The 16,024-nt window shown below is 38.6% G+C and overlaps 1 protein-coding gene across 6 annotated transcripts in view; it reads right to left on the reverse strand.

Annotated features, from left to right (window-relative positions):
- The window catches only part of LOC117465930 (RNA-binding Raly-like protein), a 170,624-nt gene that overhangs the window by 96,365 nt on the left and 58,235 nt on the right, over positions 1–16,024 (reverse strand). The window lies entirely within an intron of this gene.

Below are 16,024 nucleotides of genomic sequence, written 5' to 3' on the forward strand. Positions count from 1 at the left end.
GGTCAATATTATTTGAACAAATAAGAAATTATGAAATAATTAATCCTATAGTGAAACATATACATTACCAACTTAACTGTTAATCAGTTAACAATCAAGTGTAATTTTGTCATTTGAATCTTCATATTGCATGGCCCTAGCCTCCCTCATCAAACACCCGCCAGCTTACTAGCTAACTTACTCTTGGCTTAAGTAACCACAACAAAGACTATCTGTTTTTGCACTTCAGAGTTGTGTGCCTTGGAAAAGCATCATTTAATAACAACACTGCCACATTTTTTTTATTATCTACTGCCATTAATACTGGCTCTCTGTGGTGTCTCAATTGTAGGCCTACTTACTGGTAAGTTAGCTAGCTGGCAGTTTCTGATGGGATGGCATGAAGTTGGGTAATGAACTTGAATGGTTAAAGAAAGAGCAGGTCATAGGGACGTCACTTTCATTTTGCGCAGCACGTTTCCGGACGAGCTGAGTGGCTTGGGGCAATATTTAAGTGAAATTATGACATAAAATATAATGTGAGATGAAAAATCACTTGGAAAACAGACTGGGAAAGCTCATTTCAAAATGGAAATTATATAAATGAAGAAAAGTTAACTGATCCCATAAAATAATAACGATCATTCTTACTCTTATAATGCCCTACTGTAATAACCAATCATTTATTTCACAATTTCTTATTTATTTTATACTGAACACTTTAGGGCTCCATAAAATACATTGTACTTAATCAACGTATTTCACAGTGATTGTTAATGAAGGCCGTTGTTGGTTAAGGTACACATTATGTTATGTATCAGTGGCAAGTCAATTGCTTACCTCGGCATCATTTTTTGCATTGTTGAAATGCTACCACTGTATGGCTGAGAATTAGGAGCAACGGTATGTGGATTTCACAGGAGTTTTCTCTGCTTTGTGAGAAACCAAAATGTAGCTGTCAGTGAGAAAGCTTCTATATCTCAATACCCATATTGTTGCGTCCCTAATGCTTTGTGTGCCGTTTCACTGATCACAGAATGCGGAGGCTGTAATTCATGTTACAGTTTTATTCAGACTTTTTTTGCGCTGTCAAGTTATCAGCACATATTACCCTCAGCTTCTGTGGACCTCCCTTGCAATAATTATTTTGTGACCTTTTCATGCCCTGAATGTTTCTATAAAACATGATTTGCAGGAAGATTATGTCCCAAGGAAAGGATGCACTTGTTTTAATTCCATAATATCACAGTTAGTATAAGTAGATATATGATTGTTTGCATTTCCCATTGATTTTAGTTTTTTATAGCTTAATAAAATCAGTTTTTCATTACAGTTTATATTTCAGCATGGTATACACCAGGGGTCTCCAACCTTTCTCCACCTGAGAGCTACTTTGAAAAAATGAAAGTGCCCAAGAGCTACTTGCATCGCATCGCTTACATTTATTCACATAGCACTCAGCAATCAGTTGAATTAAGCTACTATTGTGTGAAATTGCAATACCTAAAGCTTATCTAAAATCTTAACTTCACATCAAGGTCCAAGAAAACGACAATTTCTAACATATTAATATGGACAACAAAGTAAGTACATCACTGAAGATTCACATACATGTCCAAGAGCAAATTACAATGTTTTCACTTCTTAGTATGGCCCACATAGTAAATACATCGCCTTAATCACCACCTTGCAAGCATCAATGGCACGTGTGTAAAATAAGTGCATTCACTCTTTTTTACAGTTAGTGAGATGAATGGCGCTGCATGGAGTCAGTCTACCATACAGGTGTATGCTGGACCCACTTAGGTTCACTAATAGAGTCATTTACATGTTCATCAGTCGGTCTTGTTCTGTATTTAGATTTCATTCATGCCAGAAAAAGCTGCTTCACAAAGGGATGTATACAGAACCAAATAATGCAGACATGTTCAGTGCTGCTTGGTGAATGTTCTTATAGTTTTCTGCGCGTATACAAGGCTCCAGAAATGTTGTGAGTTTTGCTGAGACTTAAGCTGAACATGATTTTGGAGATTTATAACCTCCATCTCCACAGGATTGACACTGAACAGTGCAGCCATCTTTTCTTCTTCTTCTTCGTGTTGACATGAAATTATAAACCATAATTAATTAATTGTATAGGTCTAGCCTCCCTATATCTGTGTGTGACATTTTTCCATCCTCAAAAACAAAAAACTAATACTTCTGCAGTCTAGCTGCAGCTTCTAGCCACGGTCTTCTGTTAAAAAAAGGACACTGAATGTCCTGAATGTGGCATCACACACAGGACTTGAGTCTGAACACAGCAGACAACAGGAGTATTTACAACAGCATTATAAAAACAAAAATAGTGCATGTGGGTGCACACTTACATTCTCTGTCTTACTGTTACATGAATCCCATGAATGTATGAGATTAAGTTAGCTTCATTATATTTCAGTGATTAAGTGAATAATAAAGTTTCTATCGGGTCACTGTCAGCCTGTCGCTCATTATTTTCAGGAGGGGGCGGGGCTTGGAGGAACGGAGAGGAGACGGTGATCGCGGAAGCTTTCCTCCTGCCTTCACAAACTGTCCACGCGTATTTATCAACTGAAAATAGCAAGAGGACATTCATACTCTGCAATCCAAGACTTGATTAAATCCACCAAAAACCTGACATTACGATAACGAGTGTTTTTCAAAAACACAAATCCCTCCCTGTGTGTCTCTGAGCCGCAGCGACGCGGCCTGATTCAGAGCGGGTCATTCTGCTGTTGGTTCTGGACTGGTGTTGCTGGAGAAAACAGACTGCTCCGTGTGTGGTGTCGCCCAGCCGCTGTCACGTCTGTTCCTTGATCTCTGCGTCACCGACCAATTTTATATTCGTGTGACAGAAAGAATTCTAAAATAAAAAAACGGTATTGTCCGGCCGTGGCCGAAAAATCAAGAAGCAACGTTACTACGCTATAATCAATAATCGAGCGGCGAGCTACTGAAAAGCTGCCCGCGAGCTACCGGTAGCTCGCGATCGACGTGTTGGAGACCCCTGGTATACACGTTGTTTATTAAACACTGAAATAGTGTGAATTAAAACACTGAATATTCAATATTTGCCTCCTCCTTGTCTCTGTCCCTGACACACAGTGATAACAACTATTCAGCTTTGAGACGAAGAACCTGCATAATGGATCCAATCCTTAGTAAATAGAATTAGTAACCAAGGTAACACTGATGTTGGACACACACACAGTCACACACACAAACACACTGTCAAATGGCTGTCTTTCTTTTCCTGTATGCAACTTAATTGTCCATTGCAAGAGGCTGTAGATCCTTACAGCTCAGTATCTTCACAATTACAGGATGTCTTTTTATTGTGAAAGGCTGCACTGTAATGGGTTTATTCAGCTTATTATAGCAGGGAATGCAATAATGTCCAAACTACAGTGAGATGATGCAATTCACAAACAGAGCTAGGGGTAAATTCCATCACAAGGTCGCTCGCTCTGTACCTACGGTAGATGATGAGGAAACTGACCAGTCATGCAGGAAATACAAGAGCAGCCATGTGATTTACAGAGAGAGATTCTCTGTCAGGCATCCATTACACCTGAGACTGAGATCATGCTAGACATTCAGCTGCTCACCCATGGATAAACACATATTATTTCACTTGGCAGCACATGTTTTCAGCATTACATCACGTACAGAGTGATGCTATTGGCTTGACTTTTCAACATGCATTACGGATATGTGGCAATGTTTATAGTGCTGCATTGGTGTGTGTTGATTCTGCGTGTGTGGAAATAAACTGCTGATCGCCATCTCTCAAGTGGCCTTGGCATTTATCAGCAGCAGACAACTGGAAATGAATGTGGCGCCGGCACACACACATACATGTGCTAACTCAAATGAGCTTCACGATGGCCGTTTAAGCCCACCATCTGACACCCAACCCATATTGATGTCAGCGGACAGGTCACAGCGAACATAACAAATCAGCAGAGAAGCGTTAAATTGCCTCTCTGGTCAGATAAATCAGGAGAAGGTTGCGGTCACAGAACCCTTTTACCACACCTTACTGTTATAATTCATGTTGTCTTGTCTGTTGTTTTCTTTAGAGCTGGAACCTAATTTATTCCATCACTGGTTTTTCCTGCTGACCTTGCAATCTACTCTATTTACAACCTCCATTATGGTTCTCATCCTTTGAGGTGGTAGCGTTATGAAGAGACACATAAGGAAACAACACAAGTGATGGGCACCGGGAGTGTAATTGGAAGAGTAATTGTTCAGAAGACTTGACATTTCTTGTATAAAATAAAAGAGCACAAAGAAGAGCTTTATCCCAGAAATAAACTCTACAAATGGCTTTTAGAGGTAAAAATGATGACCTGGTGTTCACCCGCTCTTTAAAAATGATTACAGCTTCTACAGTGCTGCCTTTTTGTCAGTAAAGAGCAGAAGACAGATAAGTCTTCATTTTTGCTTTCATGCCAGCATGGTCGTGTCAGAATAGGTGTCACATTTTTCAAAAGATGGATGTTTCCTCTTGGAATGAAGCACTTTGTTCTTGTAGCATTACAGAAAACCCTGGCAAAGCTCACCTCTGTATAATACAGTGGTGAACCGTCAGGGCAACCCTGTCTCCTAAAAATTACGTTCCCACAGAACTAAACTGCATTCTCAATTACGTTTAGCTAGAAACGTATTTACTCCCACGTTACGTTTGTTATGAACGTATCTCAAATACGTTTATTTTCTACATATCTTCTCGAAACATGTTTTCTCCCAGGTTACGTTCCTTATGAACGTATCTGAAATACGTTTATTTTCTACATATCTTTGCCATTTATTGTCTTGCTTATAATAATGATAATAGTCATTTATAAATATCATTTTAGAGCACACCTTTGAAATCGACAATCGGGCTCGATATATGGTTAAATTAAAATCAGTAGGCGAGGCTGTAATTTCGCCAGCTGTTACTCTCATGTGCGAGGCAGAACATAATAGTTTTAACATGCCAAAAAGCTGCTGTGTCGTTCATTGCACCTCAAACATTAAAACAAATCCAGAGTTACGTGTTTCTGTACTTCCTCTAAGAAGAAAGGACAGTAACAGAAGATCTCTGTGGCTTCAGGCTTGATCGCCGTTCAAATGACAGCGTTGGTTTCCCCAAAAGTGGGCGGGGCTGTAAAGTGAAGTAGATTTTACTGTCATCTATTATTCAAAACCATTCTATTTAACGTATTACATGCCAGTGTTTTATCTTTTTATTTATTTGTTTTTATTTTAAATCGTATAATGTCGGACTTTTTTTGTCGTCTTTGAGGAAAAGAAATGGGGTTTAGAGATTCAAAATACTGAAATCTGTATTTTTTAAAATCTCTTCCTTCTAATTTGTTATTCTTTTCTAAATAACACACTGTTATTTACTCAACAATAGCACACAATTATCCTTGTTTTTATTTATTCGTTTAATTCTATAATCTTGGGCATTTTAGCATGCTTTTTAGCCGTAAATAAAGTCACCAGAAACAGACGGGACATTTCGAGATTTAGGATGGCCCAAGACACTACACTACCCATAATCCCCAGCTATCGTTTGGGACTACAGTCCCGTTGACAAACCCCGTGATGTTGCGCCAAGGTTACGCCGAGCGTCAAGCTCTTTGAAATGGAACGAAACCACGGCAGACTATTCAAAACTGGACTCGAACGCCCCCCCCAGAACTACACATGCTGGCTATTGTGTTTCGCAACATGTTCTCTATGGCACGTCTCTACTGGGAATTGTAGTTTTAAAAGACGTTTTTTTCCCAAATGTAGAAGTTGACAGTATTAAACTGTGTACAGCCCTGGAGGTTTAGGCGATAGGAAACACATTGGTGTGTACACATTTAAAACATGTAATTACTAAATGGGTGAAAATCGCTTGTATCCATAATGGGCAGCATTAATATATACCCACACGACAGCTCATTGTTACTTTGTTATTCTACTCCACTACAATTCAGAGGTTAACCTGGTATTTTTACTCCACTACATTTAGTTTAGTTACTTTGCAGATTCTGATTAATGATGTGGAATATAAACAACCCTTAAAGCAGACTTTAGTTACACCTGAATACAATTCAGGGAAGGTGATTGTCAAGTGCCAACAATCAGGAGAGATATTTGATAGTTGGTGCTTGAGAAGACTAAACATTTATCTGCAGATCTTTATAAAGTATATTCATTACTCGTTATTCTCTACTAATAGTTAATTAAAAACTGTATAATGGCTATTTTGCATATCCCTTTCAAGATTTCAAGGTTTTCTAAGGTGTATTGATCTTATACACAACTTGGGTCGCAGGTTCCTCAACAGACATCTATCAATATGTGTGTACTGTATACCTCCACCATTAAACTGTCATATTCTGCACATTTCTTATTCTATCTACATACATAAGAGTATAATTAATGTGTATAATATCATTTAAAATAAGTGTTTCAACATAGTTAACATTGCAGGAAAGCAATATTTTAGACGTTAAGTACTTTGTCAGGCTTAATATTCATCTGTAGATAGATACCCCCAGAGCTTTTTTCTTGTTTAAAAGAAGACCTTAACCTAAAGTATTTTTTAATGTGTTAATAAAGGTTAATTCGTTTTTCTGTTTTGCACATCCTCCTATTAATATCTTTGAACATCCAGCACTAAACTGTTTTATTGTAGAGATCACTTAGTATCTTCTTGACTTTTTATATTCTATATTTCTATCATTGACCTTCTACTTTCCCCCTATGAAAGTATGTACTCTTAATATTGTTTTGATCAAATAAGATTATTCAACAAAAATAATTCAATAACATGCTTTAACCACTAGGCGGTGCACACAAGGTACACACAGCATACTAATAATAACTTTGTATTATTAGTGTAGACACTTATGTATAACATCTGAAGATGTGTAATTTTATTCATGTTTTTACATAATTTTACAGGATATTGCTATACTATTTCTCTTGTTTTACTTCTTCACATTAATATCTGATTTGTAAAACATCACAGACAGAAAGGCATAGGCTATCCTTCATTTAATAGTAAGCTATTGAAATTGTGATTCCATAGATGTGTCTCCCATCACCCAAATCCCCTGACTATTCTCTCAACTCAGTATTTAGATTCTTATATTCAAAGAAAATCAGTAATATCTTTAAAAAGTCAGCCGAATTACTATTGATACTGCAAGGAGACGTATTTTGTGAAAAGAAATTGAAGATGTTGTTTAATTGTTGATATATTTATGATCCACGTCAAGTATTCAGTTTTGGCAGCAGTTCTCCTGTTTGTCTCTCTCTATAAATAAAGAATTACGGCAGATGTGTAATATTTAATGCAGCCGAACCGTGTATTACAATGCCGTTATGTGATGACTTCCAAAGAGAAAAGCAAGCACACTCTGAATTAGGTATTATTTTATTTTTCGTTGTCGGATATCATATCTCCATATAATATCAACACCATATCACAGCGTGCATTGCGGCTAAAACATCCAATCAACAAGCTTCAAGCTGAGGATCTTGGGTAATCAGTTTAGTGGGTTTGTGGTGTGTATCGCTCAAAATGTCCCGTCTGTTTCCGGTGACTTTATTTACGGCTAAAAAGCCCAAGATTATAGAATTAAATGAATAAATAAAAACAAGGATAATTGTGTGTTATTGTTGAGTAAATAACAGTGTGTTATTTAGAAAAGAATAATAAATTAGAAGGAAAAGATTTTAAAAAATACAGATTTCAGTATTTTGAGGCTCTGAGCCCCATTTCTTTTCCTCACAGACGGAAAAAAAGTCAGACATTATACGATTTAAAATAAAAACAAATAAATAAAAGATAAAACACTGGCATGTAATTTACGTTAGAATAAATAGAATGGTTTTGAATAATAGATGAGAGTAAATCTACTTCACTTTACAGCCCCGCCCACTTTTGGGGAAACCAGCGCTGTCATTTGAACGGCGATCAAGCCTGAAGTCACAGAGCTCTTCTGTTCTGATACTGTCCTTTCTTCTTAGAGGAAGTACAGAAACACGTAACTCTGGATTTGTTTTAATGTTTGAGGTGCAATAAACGACACAGCAGCTTTTTGGCATGTTAAAACTATTATGTTCTGCCTCGCTCATGAGAGTAACAGCTAGCGAAATTACAGCCTCGCCTACTGATTTTAATTTAACTATATATCGAGCCCGATTGTCGATTTCAAAGGTGTGCTCTAAAATGATATTTATAAATAACGAATTATCATTATTATAAGCAAGACAATAAATGGCAAAGATATGTAGAAAATAAACGTATTTAAGTTACATTCATAACTAACGTAACGTGGAAGAAAATATGCTTCTAGAAGATATGTAGAAAATAAACGTATTTGAGATACGTTCATAACAAACGTAACGTGGGAGAAAATACGTTTCTAGAAGATATGTAGAAAATAAACGTATTTGAGATACGTTCATAACTAACGTAACGTGGGAGAAAATACGTTTCTAGCTAAACGTAATTGAGAATGCAGTTTAGTTCTGTGGGAACGACAACGACAGGGTTGGTCAGGGCCTTCAAGGTACTCAGAGAATACCCTTGACCACTCAGATAAAACTAATAATTATATGAATACAATTTAATAAAATGTAAATAAAATGAATAAATGAGAATCGTATCTGTGTTGTTGATCTGTAATATTACAGTGTTACGGTGATTTGTTTGTCTTTCTCAGTCCATGCACTACGCACCACTTGAGTGGTTTCGTGTTAGAAACAAATGCAACCAATCAGATACTGTTCTGGGTCTCTGGGAAGAATATCCTTCAACCGAGGTATTCTATATCCTTGATAGAATGCCCTGGCCCTACACTGAATGAGAGCGTACGTTTGGACTAACAATTTGATCAACCAATCATATATTGATTTGTAGCCAATGGGCGTATACTTTCAGAGTTTTGCACGATTCCAGGGTACTCTAGAAGGCCCGTTAGTTCACTGGCTCGAGACAGAAGATCCAGCGTAAGTGCGACGTAGCTATTCATTTGAAGTGTTATTGTTGTTTTTACGTCGAAATGGCAACAGGTGAAGATGATGTTGTTAGTACCCTTTTCAAGACGATCATTCAGTGAAAATATGTACATTATAAAAAAAGGACGTCCAACGCAAATTGACTCTCTCCCTGACGTCCGTCTGACTAGAACACTCGAATCCGGGGGTGTCTACAGAAGGTCCAGTTGTGCCACTGGTATAATAAAGCATTGCAATCTCATGCCAATGAAACAAATTATGGATTATATCAGTGGAAAATGCACTTAGGTCATGTGGTTAACAGCACTGCTGTGTTTAGTATAGAATATAGTATAGAAGTAGATATATGACGGCGTGTACCTTGCTTTGTAATGCATTGTGTATTGGTGGACATGCTCTTAAAGGTTGTTGTTTGGGTTCGGCCACCTGCCTGATTTATAGACATCTTTTCATAGAGGGAGGTAACTCATTGAATTGATTCCTTATGTAATTTCCTTCCACTCCACCACTGTACATTTCTCTTCGCCATGCCTCAGCCACTCTGCTCTGATTGCCAAAGCATCTTGACGGGCTGAGGAAAGGCTGGAGAAGCTGCTCACTGAGACAGAACAGACAAAGGTAGCCTGATACACCTTTTCCATTGGTGTAGCTGCCATGTACTGCAGAGGTGGAATAATTGCTTTGTGGATTCCTTCCATTTATATCTTGTCTTAAAATGTGTCTCTCTGCCGGCGAAAGCAAGGGCAACAACCAAGCAATACATTCACCCTATTTGGAAATCAATGATGCTATTTGTTCTGTAGGCTATAGGCTGCAGAGCATTTATGTGGTGCAACCAGCCACAGTGCGCTTTTGTGTAGCGCATTCAGAGGGTGAAGCTATTGTGCCCAACAATGACAAACGAAAGTCTCAGTATTTTGTCTGATTTGATGGGGGAAGAAACATAGTATATTATAAAAAAGGATAGTGGCCTTAAGCAATTAAATGCCGGTTAAATGCCAACCGGCTCCTTTTAAGTGTATTTAGTTTTAAAGATAGAAAGAAAAAAAGCTTAATATGCCAATTTCGCTTCATCAGTCCAACGAGTTGGGCTGTGATTCTCAGTAGGTACACGGCTTCAACAAAATAGGGCAAATAAAAAGGAAGTACAACAACTTTACCTGCCAAAGGGCCTTGAAGCGCTGTAAAAGCATAAATGAAGTACAGTGAGAAAGACACAATATCACTTTTATGACTCAACCCTCTACCATTCAACCCTAGCTGCTTTAGTTTGAAACGTTTTTCGTAAATCATCTGTCATGCCATGTTTTGAAGAAACAACACAGGGAGAAAACGGATTTCAGCTTTTCTCATACTATTGATTGTTTTACTGTTCACTTGTATGTATTTTTGTTTTTTGTACTGTTTTCACAGATGTATGTAACTCTGACGAAAATGTTTCTCTTTAAAAAAAAGTTTAATTATTAATAATTAAGGGGTAGCTTGCCTGGCAGGCAGTTTTTCCATCATAAAAGCTCAGATCAACACACTGTATGCTACCTTCTGAGCAACACATTGCAAAGTTAGCAAGTAGCTCACTAACATATCGGAGTCTTTAGCAAGAGAGACTCTGTGATTAAACACCATATTATGTTCCAAACCACATCAAGCATTATTTCTGAAACAGTATGGAGCTCAAACGTTTGTCAAGTATATGGGGACGATAGTTTGGGATGTGGGCGGGACGTTGCCAGGAGTTCAATGTAAAGCCAGCCCACATTTCCGGTATGACGTCAAGTCCGCAGCAAATCTGGATCAGCTCCGTTGTACTCCCCGTTTTTAGATATGTGGGTTAGGAGGAAAAGAGAGAGGGTTGTATTTTCTGACACTTTGTGAGTCTCCTTCTAACCACATTGTCACAAGTTCGACACATGCAGAGTTGTTTTTGGTTTTGCATATCATAACTTTCCTGTCATGCCAGATCTCGCCTTCCTCCAGGCTCTTGCAATCAGCTCACTCCCCTCAACTGGTCTCCCCAGCCCTTCCACTCACTTGCTACTCATTCCCTCATTAGCTCCACAGTATATACACCACCTCACTCTCACTTTTCCTCTGCCAGATTGTTTTGTGTGTTTTGCCAAACTCCAGCATTTCCCATCTCTTTTTGACTTGTTATCTGTTCTGACCGGTTTTGACCATGCATCCGTAACTGTGAACGTGACACACACAAACCTTCTTGAAACCATAGACTTTCTTTCTTGGGCTATTAATACTTGAAACAAATTACTAAGAGTTTGTTTTATATACTTGAGAGTAGTTGGGAAAAACACCATTCCATATGTACCTCATATATATATATATATATATATATATATAGTCTTACCTCAATACTACAGCCTCAAGTGGCTTTTACCTTTAAAGCTCCAACCTTTTTTCTTCTGAACTCCTCTTACAAAACCTTTTCTCAGAAAGTGCATTAACTGTCAGAAAGCCGAGAGCAATTTTACAATTAGCCAAACATGCAAATGGTGCAATTTCTCTCTTGGCCTTCAATCACCTGCAGAGGGGAAATGGATGAAATTAGGTGGGAACAACTCCTGTGTGCCACGGCACTGCAGGCTCAGGATGAGTTACGAGTAGGATTTGTGATTGTCCTGGGGGAGTCTTCTGTTTGTGATGGACAAGGGAACACTTCAAGTTTAGTGAAAATATTTGATTTCTTTCAATGGCAGTATGCAGCTGGACAGAGCTGAGACTAATCTGGTCAAACACAGCAAGCTGTCGAGCGCGGTATAGATCAATCTCTGTCTGCTCTTAATTCAATTTGATTGGTAAGGATAGTACCAGGGTGTTTTATGACACACTGTTTTGAAAACCTGCGTCTCACTATAGAACTCTGCTCCACAGAATATTTTAAATCTTCCTGTCCAGAGTGCTGCAAAACATTGACAAAAAGAAAAATAGAATATGTTTCTGCATAACCAATCACAATCAGAGGGTTGAAGGATACAATAAACATGAAAACACTGAACACAGTGTTGTAATTTTAGTGCAAGCAGCAAAACAATAAACACAACTACTCAAGGTCAGTTGCTACTACGGTCTCACCTCAATACACCATTGGTTACCATGGCAATGCATCCTGTTTATGCAATGCATTAGTTGCTCTGAATGGAAACAGAAGTCCTAGTGTAAAGTGTTCTGAAGTACACTAATGGGATAAAAAAGTAGACACATTTTTATAAATGTTTGCTATGCATGTTTAAAAAAATAATCACATTCCATCCGAAACTAAAACTTCTCTTCAATTTCCATGCCCATTGCATTAACTTTAACACTGCATTTTCAAAACTGAAACCCATGTTTTAGTTATGCTACAGTTATTATGTATTGAGGGGCTGCAGACTGATTTAATATAACGTTTTACCAGTGGTGTCAATTCATTCAAACATTTAATGGCGTTAATCGCAATAATAATCTGTGATAACTCATGATCACAAGTTTAAAAGACTAGCATCGGTAAACCCGCTATCACAGAGAGATGGTGTGATCACCCTCTGTACAATGTGTGCTACACTGGGCATAGTATCTCTGCCACTATCATACTGCAAGCACTATTTGTTGCTACAGTGATGGCCCTGATCTCAAATTCCTGTAAAACTTCAAGAAACTGGTGCATGGGTCAGTGCCTTTCCTACGTTTTCCTTACGTGACGCTTTCTCTGCCATTTCACTGCCATGCTATTCAAGAAGCAACTTTTGGTCAAATGTGTTAATGTCATTCATTTTTAACCGTTTAGGTTTCCAGATTAATCCTGAGGGTAAACGTGTTAAAGGTCACCTATCATGCTATTTTTAGGCAATAGCATAGGTCTCAGATATATACAAATATATAAAAACATGTCTATAAAGTGTTTTCTAGCCATGCCTCATATCGCTCTATTTCAACCCTGTTACTAAAGTGCTGATTCTGGGTATAAAGCTTAAAAAAAAACGTTAAAAAAGGGGGGGGGTCAGTGCTTATGCCTGCTCATGCGGGACATTCTACCGGCAGATTGTCAGCTAAACACTGCTGTGATTAAATGCCATATCATGTTCCAAACCACATCAAGGATTATTTCTGAAACAGTATGGAGCTCAAATGCTTTTTCTCTTACGGGTTTACCACAGCCTGTCCTCCTCCAAAAAACGACCAAATAGGTCGATTGTTCAGCAGCTTATTACGACCTATAGTCATGTTTTAATGTTTAGCACCTAGTGGTCGTGTAAGAAACAACAATTTGCGGCAATTGCAAACGCTCTGGAGGGTCGTATATACACAACTAACCCTCTCTGGATAAACCTAAATTGTAGAATAGTTTGGCCATTAAAATGCTTTTTGATTCGATTTCTAGTGAGAAGTGTATATTGTAATTTTAGAATCCAGGTCCAGTGGATGTGAAGGATCAATAGTTTGATAGATATTACGAAGATGATTTGAGGTCTCGCTAGGAGAACGTGTATACTACGTCTTTCCCCTATTAATTTCTATTGATGGCAGTGTCCATGTAAAGTTGGCGTCAACCCTCACGGGGGGAAAACAGTATATCCGGTCTCGAAGTTTTCATAATAAAACCGGAAGTATTCCCCTCACTGTCAAATTATTTCACAGTGATATCTGCCGTACTCTTCCACTAAAAAAACATCAGTTTATCCTTGTTAACCCTTCTCTTGCGTTTCGGGTCAAAAGTGACCGAATGACTTTTATTTTAATCATAAATATTGTGTTTTTCATCCAATTGCCTCAATACCTTATGTTATCCTCCACACTAGGCCTTTGCACGAGGGGGTCGGGACAACATTTTTAACCAGATGAAGAGGAGATTGAACCAGATGAATAGGAGATAGAGGAAGATGTCTCAGAAATGGAAGACAACAGCGATCCAGACTATGAGCCTACAACAGACCAGAAAAAGGCACCTGAGATAGAGGCCCCTGAGGGAGAGGAGCCTGAGGTGACATTCCACAATTTTGCATTGCCAACTATGTGCGTGAACACACGTGAACACACGTGACCAGACACATACACACACATGTTCTGTTATGGTATATTTCTCTTTCAATAAATGTTCATTGAAGAAAACAGTATCAGTGTCTTATTTTATATTCATCACAGTGAATGCTGAACTTGATGGGCCCACCGGTGGGTCCGGACCATGACATGAAACACTGGCTTGCTTGTATCAAATCAATACATCCCATACATCATTGGAACGGGAAGAATCTCAGCTACAACACTAACTAAATAATTTCTATCTCCAGTAAACACAGCCTACATAGCAAGCATTTTTATAATATACAGTAATGTAAAATAAGCACTATCTTTGAACTTACTGCCAAAAATAATATGAAATTCACCCCTGGTGTCATTCTGTCTGTCATCCCTTGATTCTACTTGCTTTGACTGTTCAAATGAGATGTCAACCATCAACATTGGATAAGGGGTTCCAGAGATATCACTGTGCAAAACACACCGGTCAATTTTGACCGAAAATAGCATGGGAAGGGGGGTATGACCTAACGCAAGAGAAGGGTTAATTACACAACATTGATCGGTTTAAATTGTGTACACTGCTTTTGTGTTTTTAACCTTCGATTCGGAGATACAAATAGTTTTTTCGGAGTTTAGGATGGCCGAAGACACTACACTACCCATAATCCTCAGCTATCGTTTGGGACTACAACATCCGCTTTGCTTGACAAACCCCGTGATTAGTCCTCAAGCTCTGTGATTGGATGTTGAAGTGGCAGTGCGCCAAGGTTATGCCGAGCTTCAAACAGCACTTTGAAATGGAACGAAACCACGGCAGACTATCCAAAACTGGATTCGAACGGGTCCAGCCCAGAGTACTGCATCGGGTCGGGTACCCGACAAAAAGAGTGATTCGCGGGTGGTATTTTTTTAAACATTTTTTCTGCGTTCGGTTCTGGGTAAAACAAAGAAGATGTGTGTCGGTTCGCGGATGTTGCATAATAAATATATTAAAATAATTTAATTTAATGTTTGAATTCTCAGACCTCTCCCCCTTGGGACCGCGCATAATCATAACCTCTGCAGATCGCGCCACATTCGAAATGGCTGTGGTGAAGCTCTCTAGCGGAGAATACAGCATTGTCAATAACTCTTCCTCAAGAGCGAAATCCAACGTCTGGGAGACTTTTGATGTCATCCTAGATGGAGAAAGTAACCAACATCCCACGGTTTTTTAACCAAATATGCAACTGCGTGTATTAATAATTGCATGTTTTCACTGCTCATAGGATATGCGGGTTCGGGTCGGTTTGCAGAACTAATTGGCAATATGTGCGGGTGGCGGGGCGGGTTCGGTATTGCACGTCGCGGGTGCGGGTCTTGAAAATCAGACCCGTGCAGGACTCTGGTCCAGCCCCACCCCCCAGAACTGCAGATGCTGGCTAATTCTGTTTTGCAACATGTTCTATGGCACGTCTCTACTGGGAATTGTAGTTTTAAAAGACGTTTTTGTATTTCCCATCATTAGAAGTTGCCAGTATTAAACTGTGTACACCCCTGGAGGCTTAGGGTATAGGAAACACTCACATTTAAAAAATATAATTTAATAAATGGGTGACAATTGGGTTAGTGTCCATAATGGGCAGCATTAATATACCCACTTGACAGCTAGGGTCAGAAGAGCTTTTATTTAATAGCTGGTCTTATGTCTGTGACCCCTCCTGTTGTTAATTTATAAGCCTGAAACATAGACTTGTCAAGGTTCAGAGGCAAATATGGCAGTAGCCATCGATCATCTTAAGATAAGATATACTTTATTGATCCCAAGTTGGGAAATATTTTTGTTACAGCAGCATGTACCACATGCAATTTATTGTTAATTTGTAATTCTACTCCACTACAATTCAGAGGTTAACCTGGTATTTTTACTCCACTACATTTATTTTAGTTACTTTGCAGATTCTGATTAATGATGTGAAATATATGCAACCCTTAAAGCAGACGTTGGTTACACCTGAGT

Source organism: Pseudochaenichthys georgianus, chromosome 20 (assembly GCF_902827115.2).
Source record: "Pseudochaenichthys georgianus chromosome 20, fPseGeo1.2, whole genome shotgun sequence".
NCBI classification, from domain to species: Eukaryota; Metazoa; Chordata; class Actinopteri; order Perciformes; family Channichthyidae; genus Pseudochaenichthys; species Pseudochaenichthys georgianus.